General features: G+C 39.9%; 2 pseudogenes; one reads left to right on the top strand and one right to left on the bottom strand.

The window, feature by feature from the left end:
• Positions 1 to 1163: 1163 nt before the first annotated feature.
• LOC135052446 (5S ribosomal RNA) lies at positions 1164 to 1282 on the bottom strand (annotated as a pseudogene).
• Positions 1283 to 2286: 1004 nt separating this feature from the next.
• LOC135052549 (5S ribosomal RNA) lies at positions 2287 to 2405 on the top strand (annotated as a pseudogene).
• Positions 2406 to 8704: the final 6299 nt, after the last annotated feature.

Genomic DNA, 8704 nt, shown 5'->3' with positions numbered 1-8704 from the left:
ATCTATTAATAATAATTATAAATTAACTAAATTTAAATTAAATGAATATAAAAAATACTCTCCACACTCATATGCTGAACTTTCTGCATATCAAAGATCTCTTTTATTAAATGAAGAATTTGATTCTAAATAAATTAAAGTAAATTAATTAAATAAAAAAATTAAATTAAAATAAATTAAATAAATTGCATTTAAAATAGTCTTTTTTTATACTTCTTTGCCTTAATCATCTTTTTGTGAACTGATATCTTGAGCCTTTCCTAATGCATCTTTTTTTAAATGCATTATTTAAAAAAAAATGTTGTCCTCCCAGTATATACATCCAAGGGCTCTGTGCAGCTACCTCGCCTAACCTTTTGGCCTAAACTGGATAAAATCAATATTGTGATCTGTGTGGTGTTCAGAATAGTCTGGAAATGAGTGGAAATTAATATCATAGAGGGTAACATAGTAACATAGTAACTAAGGTTGAAAAAAGACAATTGTCCATCGAGTTCAACCTATTTGTGGTCTCCTATGCAGTCTTATTATAGGACTAGTTATTTTTATCAACAATGGGAGAAGAAAGGAAGGCTCTTGTGTGGGCGCACTCTTAAGTAATTGAAATAAAGTTCAAATAGTTTTAATTATACATAAGGATTGGTAAAATATAACTTTTATTAGATATACATTATAAGGAGTATCTCATGATTACCCATTGAACAATCTTGGATCCAAAAAATAAATGTGATTTAAAATACATATTAAATTGGAAAAAATTATTTGAGAAATTTAAATTTATAAGTATTTGTTTTGAAAAAAATGAGGGAATGTTCTGGTCCTGTCTCACAGAATGTGATAAGAAAGGATGTAGACACTTTGTTTTTCTGCATCCGTTTCAGCCCGACCAGTACAGAAAATCTGTATTGTTGAGACCAAGCTATGGTCAATTACCAAAAAAATGAAAAAGCTGGACAGGTCCGGCAATGGAAAGTGAGACATTACCCACTTCCCACCAGTCACCAGCTGTGTACACTGTACGATTTGAAATACAAAGATCAAGGGGTCTTAAGTAATTATGTAAACAGTGTATGCCTACGAGAGATTGGGATATTGTAGAAAAGAATGAAGACAAGTGGTGATACTGCTGTTGGCGTCAAATAACGCACATCACAGGAATAAAGAGTCTACTACGCTGGGTATTCCCTGTGAGTCTCTCCCTCAGGTACTGACCCAGCCCAACACTGTATAGCTTCCAAGATCGGACGAGATCGGGCACTGGCAGTGTGGTATGGTAGTAGACAGATGGATGGGTTAGACGCCAATGAGAGTGCACCTATATAAATGAAGATGTGACAATTTTAGTCACAAAAGATGTGGATCTGCTTTCTACATTAGGCTGGATGCAGTAGGTCCCACGTAGGTGGTATTAAGCATCCAGGATCATAGATGAGAGTCCACGGAAAGAAGAAAGAAGAAAGAAGGAAGAAGAAAGAAGAAAAAAGTAAAAAGTAGACAAGAATGGAAGCAGAAGGCATACATAGTTCTATGCAAAATACCCTGCTAACCAACATTGGCTAACATCAGAAAAAAGGAGATGCAAAAGATAATAATAATAATGCAAATTTGAATGTGAACATTGATAATGTCACTTGGATGTCAGATAAGTGAAATAGCTCAGTGCATCTCAGAAATAAAGAATAATGCCTAGATTAAATAGCAATTATAATAATTTTAAGGAAATGCTGGTAAGAATATCCCCTAAGTAATTATATACATGCAGGGTAATACTGCTGACACAATGATTGATATGCATACAGGGTAATACTGCTGCTAGTGCAATTGCTGAATCAAAAAAAAAAAAGACTAATGTTACCACATTACCAACACAGGTGCTGCCTGTGTGAATAACCTTTGTTGGATCAACAGTATAGGTGCCCTCAGATAACGTGGCTGATGCAAATAGCAATTATAATAATTGTAAGGAAATGCTGGTAAGAATATCCCCTAAGTAATTATATACATACAGGGTAATACAGCTGACACAATGATTTATGTGCATACAGGGTAATGCTGCTGCTAGTGCTGTTGCTGAGTCAAAAAAATGATTAATGTTACCACATTACCAACACAGGCGCTGCCTGTGTGAATAACCTTTGTTGGATCAAGAGTATAGGTGCCCTCAGATAACGTGGCTGGTGCCGGTGGGACCGCTGGCTCGGAAAACGCGTTTCACCCCGCAGGGCTTGTTCACTTGACCTCCAGGAAGTGGAGTGTTACTCTCATTGGCGTCTAACCCATCCATCTGTCTACTACCATACCACACTGCCAGTGCCCGATCTCGTCCTATCTTGGAAGCTATACAGTGTTGGGCTGGGTCAGTACCTGAGGGGGAGACTCACAGGGAATACCCAGTGTAGTAGACAAAGTGTCTACATCCTTTCTTATCACATTCTGTGAGACAGGACCAGAACATTCCCTCATTTTTTTCAAAACAAATACTTATAAATTTAAATTTCTCAAAGAATTTTTTCCAATTTAATATGTATTTTAAATCACATTTATTTTTTGGATCCAAGATTGTTCAATGGGTAATCATGAGATACTCCTTATAATGTATATCTAATAAAAGTTATATTTTACCAATCCTTATGTATAATTAAAACTATTTGAACTTTATTTCAATTACTTAAGAGTGCGCCCACACAAGAGCCTTCCTTTCTTCTCCCATTGTTGATACATGTTTCTTCTGGCTCTGGGCGCACCACCATATTGGACAGAGATTTGATAATTTATGTAAATATATCCTAATTGTCCGAATTCTGGTTTATTTGTTATTACCTGTTAATTGATTCATATTTAGATCAGTGCCGGGTCGCCCCTTTTCTTCTCTCCTAGTTATTTTTATGTTAGGAATAGTTAAATTAACTATAATGCGTGCCTACGCACCACAACCCTGAATATCTTTATCCAATAGGAATTTATCTAACCCATTCTTAAAGGTGTTGACTGAGTCTGCAGTTACTACTCTCTCAGGCAGGGAATTCCAAACACGTATTGCCCTTACTGTGAAAAAACCTTTTTGCCTCAATGTGCGGAAATTCTCAAAAGCTTGGCTCGAGGGATAACTTTCAATAGATCGCAGCGAGGGAGCTGCTTTGCTACGCACGAAACCCTGACCCAGAATTAGGTCGTCTATGAATGATTTAGCACCGGGTTCCCATCAAACATGTGATGCGCTGCTGGAGAGAGGCGGCCCACTTCCATCCGCGCTCCGGTCCCGCGGCAAGCGGCCCTACACACTGGGCCCTGGCCCCTGGGGGGGACGGGTCCGGCTATCCCAGGTCAACTGTGGCTCGACGGCGCTGCAGTATCACCACACTTAGGGGAGATTCTGAGTTAGAGGCATTCAGTCATAATCCCACAGATAGTAGCTTTACCCCATTGGCTCCTCAGCCAAGCACATACACCAAATGTCTGAACCTGCGGTTCTTCTCGTACTGAGCAGGATTACTATGGCGACAAACCTCATCAGTAGGGTAAAACTAACCTGTCTCATGACGGGGTAATAATACTGTAGTAGCAAAAACTCCCCCAAATTCTGTTATTTTAGCTGTTTTGATTAAAAAAAAAAAAAAATCAAGATCCAAAACCAAAACCCACAAGGGTAGTTTTTGCAAAACCAATCCAGATCCAAAACACTAAGGAGATCCAGATGCAAAACCAAAACACAAAACCCGAAAAATGGCTCGGTGCACACCCCTAGTTTAAATGTAACCAAATTACCAAAAATATACAAGACAAGAAACAGAGAGCTTTTCCCTAGCACCCCAATGGGTATCAGTAACCAGACTTAAAATCTATATTGTAATAGAAAATTCAGAGATCTTAGTCACATATATTTGCAAAGATGTGGTTAAGCCTCTGGGCTAACGTCAAATTTTAATACATAGATTTTGCTTCTTTCTTATTAACAATCACGAACACCTTAGACTTTCACTGGTGTGCTGCCCTGGGGTGGCTGTCCTTCACCAGCTTTTGTGGGGCTCCACGCACTGAACTTAAATGTAGTAGAGACTTTCACTATCACAAACGTTGTGAAGTTGGCCTATAGACTTAACCATATCTATGTAACTAAGATCTCTGAAATTTCTATTAACATTTAGAGTTCAAGTCTGGTTACAAATGCACATTGGTGTGCTGGGGACACTCCCCATTTGTTTTTTGTCTAGAATAACCCCTTCCTTTCTGCATGTGGAAGGTATTATGATTGGTTGAGCAGTTTCTCTTTTATATTGCAAAAATATAGAAGTCAATGCATAGATTTATCCATACCCAGGACAAGACATGAGACAATCTACATTCACTGTGTTTGGAAAATAGAAAATGCTGCTTCACTGGTGGACAAACTATGGAATTTTCAGCCAATGGAAGTGAAACGGCCATTTGCTTAACTTTATTTAATCATCTATTGAATTTCTTTCTTGAGAATCCCCAGTCTGGATGCTCCACAGATGAAAACTAAAGTACTGAAAACAATATTACATCAGTGGATGGTGATCCCTGAAAAGCCGGCCAATCCCATTCAGGCAGTTTAAACAGTCATTGTCCTCGGCACCTCCTCACAAGTTTTATTTTTTCAGTATGCTATAGTACTCTGCTGTATGCGACCAAGCTGCATTGGACTTTAAACTGCTATTAACCTTGTAGTGGGTAATAAGGTGAGCCCGCTATTGACATTATACAGTATGCAACCCCTTACCAGGCCGTCGGTAAACTGTTGTTACCTGATGTAAAGAATCCTGTTGTATAGATGCACAGGAAGTTTTTTCAGAAAGAGAGATCATTTCAATTTTAATATTCTGAAAATACCCGACTCCAGTTTATGTGTTGTTCCATGCTCTCCCCCTCCCCTGTTAGGCCACCCAACTGCATTACTCTACTCTAAGGTGCTATTGATGACTTTGTATGACATTGTATTGTACACCCTATGTGGTATAAGGCGCACGCTTAGTATTATATTCCAAATAGGTGTCAATGCTGCATAAACGGTTAAACGGTTGAATATAATGTTGCACACACCAAATTATTTAATTCTTTATTAAGCAGCCAACTGCAGCTCAGCATTCATGACAAAATGCTGTTCAGTTCTACAGTATAGTGTAATGAATGACAGGTTCCGTCATGCAATCAGTGCTACAGAAGCTTTGTTGGCTATTTGACGCATGCGCTGTGCAGTTTAGGAAAGTGACATCTGGTCTACAGAAAGTTGTATTACAGTCTCTGTCTTTTCCAGTGCATCAGTACATTATGTTACAACGTTATGTTACATTAAGCGACTTAAAATGCCGGCAGCGGCAAGGCAAGAATCGTAAAGCCCGCTACATGGCGTGTGGATTAAAGACGTAGCAGGACACACCTGTCGGAATAACTCTAGGCCAGAGTGTTATTTAAAGCTCCCCAATGTAATTTAAGGTCCCTGACTGAATCATACCTGATTAGGATGAGTATGTTAGGTTAGCTCTTGAACTGCAGCTAATCTGATCACATACACCCCATTGTGTACAGGTACCCAGACATCTCACATCAGACTCTGACACCCTGACTGACCCGCTTGTGTTTTTTGAATAGAGTAGGGTATAAAAAGAACAGCGAGCTTTACTGGTGGATATCTGCAATGAAGGTTTAGAGTGAGGCACTTGGACATCTGGAGTGCAGGCGTGCTGACTAGGCATTATGGTGCAGTCATTGAGGAGAATTCGTAGCAAAGGGTGCTGTGTGAGCTGGTATCTGAGGCCAGGAGACACTGGAATACTGCCAGCATATAACAGCAGGAGATCGCAGGCATCTGTAATCATACTGCATGCTACTGTGGGGACTTACAGTAAGTAAGATACCATCCTGGCTTGTAATTGATAATGTTATATTATGCTATGTGTGTATATTTAAGGGTATTTGCCATTTTACTGAACTGTTTAACCGAGTGGTCAGAGAACCGGTATCCTCACACCGTCGATGCAGTATTCTGCCCTGATCAGATTTCTATCTCCCACTATGAGGACAAAATAGTATCTGCCTCCCTGAAGTTTTGTTTTGCTTGCATGGACTTTTGCCGGTGTCTCCGATCCTTTTAACATTTTTCTCATCACAATTAAATGATGTGACTAGATTCTTAATGTAAATGAAATGTTGTTTTCTAAAATATTTTTCATACAGAAAATGTTAATGCGACTGAAAAGTTAACTGTTTTGTTAATTGTACACATTATTTGAGAATTCATTATTAGATTGCCTCTTGCCCTTTTCCCAAACCTGAAGAGAAGCCTTCTCTGATAAATGAAATCTGGTAATTATTTTATTCCCTTCCTTAAATGTTAATGCATACCATTGCCATCATCTGTGTCCATGTGTACAGCTGTAAACAACAAAGCACACCCAAAATTTGAAAACTTCATTGGTGCTAGATGGTTATCATTCTCTATTCCATAACCTTCAAATGTATATACATACATAGCATGCATTAAATGGATGCTATACATTTTGGAAGATCTGGAAGCTACTGTGTGCAAACTACATTAGGAAATAAGATAATTATGCAATTAATTCATTTATATAATCCATAAAATAGATATCAAGGAGGATACATTACTGTAGCTTGTAATTATGTCACTTTAGCATTTTAGCATTCATATACAGTATAGCCCATAAAAAAACATTGAAGATGAAATGACAAACAAAAACACATTCACATACAGTAATTAGTATTTAAGGTTGAAAACAATACTTTACTCATACTGCGCTATAATGAATCTACTGACACTGCACATTTAGTTATATGAACTAGTGTGGATCACTGCAGAAACAGAATAAAAATAAACACCAAGAAGAAAAACACTAAACTAATAAAACAGCAAGGAACTGCCATTAAGATAAAGAAAACTGAATGTACCATAATAACATTGTGATCATTCACTAGGCAGATAACCATTCATGATAGCATATTTGTTAGAGCTGTAGGGGGATATTTCAGAATTTTATAGCAGAAACAATCTCTGGGCTACACAATCAATTTAGACAATACTGTGTTTCTATTCATGTGTGGGTTTGCTCTTTGTTTAATGTGGTATAGGATATGATGTATTAAATGAGGAATATATATTGTACAAGCTGTTTTCTAACGTTTTCTGAGGTTTCCTTTCCATTATGTTTGAATATTTCATAGAAGAGTAGATTAGGTAAACCACAGTAAAACAATCCATTGATATAATAGTGGTTTGGATCATCTCTAGTATAGAGGAGTACAGTGATCGCATAAACGCTCTATAGCGCGTAATTTCCCCAAAAATGAGGACCTGGGACTCACTTTTTCAGAATGGGTTGGTCCCAAGGGACGCATTCTGCTGAGATTGGCTCCTAATTAAATGATTGATGTCTCCCTGGCCAGATGCTGAAAGGCCTTTCCTGGGTGCTGTGGCTTCAGGACCTGGCACTCTAGGGACAAACTATTGCACAATGGTAGGCGGCCCTGGCACCTAGTGTGAAAGCAGCACCCTGGCAGTTTATTGAGAAACGCAACCCCAGCATGAAAGGTGGCTCTGGCTGAGAAGAAGGTGGTGTCTCTATGTTTGTGACTGCTCTCTCTGACCTGGAGGATTCAAGTGAGTTTAATAAGCAGGTAGTAGGTAGTGGGTGGGGTTTGGTTTGGTGCTGCTAATAATACAAACAGAGTGGAGGCTGGGGGTGCTGCAGTGGCTAGCTATCTGCAATCAGTGTTGCAGGGGGTTAGGGGGAAGCTGCTACTTTAAGGAAATTGGTGTTAAACTGTCTAACAGTAGAGGGGAGCTGGCTGCTACAAATGGAGGGAAGGACAGGGCAACTTAAACAAAAACAACATAAAAAAACAGTGGTGACCAGTGGCTTACAAGAAAATGGTGTGACTGTTTCAGTGTGTAAGGGGAGCTGGCTGCTGCTTAAATAAACTGATGGGGGCATGGAATTGGGAAGCTTCTCAGAAGAAATGGTTTGTGTGACAGTGGGGTGGGGGTGGGGGGTAGCTGGCTACTGCAAACAAAGGGTGGGCTTCTAATAAAACAAACAAGGAGGAGCTGAGTGATGCAAACTGTAGGAGATGGGGCAGCTGCTAAGAAACTGGTGTGTGTGTGTGGGGAGCTCAGTGTTTTCAAAATAGCTGCCGAAGATCAACTTTTGAAAGATGAGCGCGTCCCATAGGGTATGCTATGATCTGGTTGTGTGCGCCAGTGCCCTAGCCAATCCACGCCTGTAGACTCTGTAGCCAAAAACCGCCTGTAGTCTCCCCAGCCAATCGCAGCCTGCAGTGTCCCTCCCTCCCTCCCTGCCTGCCAGTGCAGCGTGACACTCTAATTGAATCCTCCAGGTTACCAGTGGTGCCTCTGCATCCTCCTCCTCACACTCTGCGTACCCTTTCCCATCATCAATCCTGTGACTTTCCAGAAAGAGGTGGATAGCAGTATCATAGACGCTGCCTTTGTTGTGATCTGACCAGTGGCCAGTACTGCCTGCCTTTAACCCCATCCTTGCCCCAGTACTGCCTCAACTGCTATCTACACCTACCCCCAGCACTGCCTGCCCCTAACCCCCACTTTGCTACAGCTGCTATCTAACCTTATACAATACTCTCCGCCCAAACCCTCAGCTCTAAAACAACTGCGACCTGCCCCTAAAACCCTTTACCCCAACTAATACCT

The sequence above is a fragment of the Pseudophryne corroboree genome, chromosome 2 (genome assembly GCF_028390025.1).
Source record: "Pseudophryne corroboree isolate aPseCor3 chromosome 2, aPseCor3.hap2, whole genome shotgun sequence".
Classification (NCBI taxonomy): domain Eukaryota; kingdom Metazoa; phylum Chordata; class Amphibia; order Anura; family Myobatrachidae; genus Pseudophryne; species Pseudophryne corroboree.
Note: the sequence above shows the minus strand (reverse complement) of the source record. Positions and strands in the feature narration are given on the sequence as shown.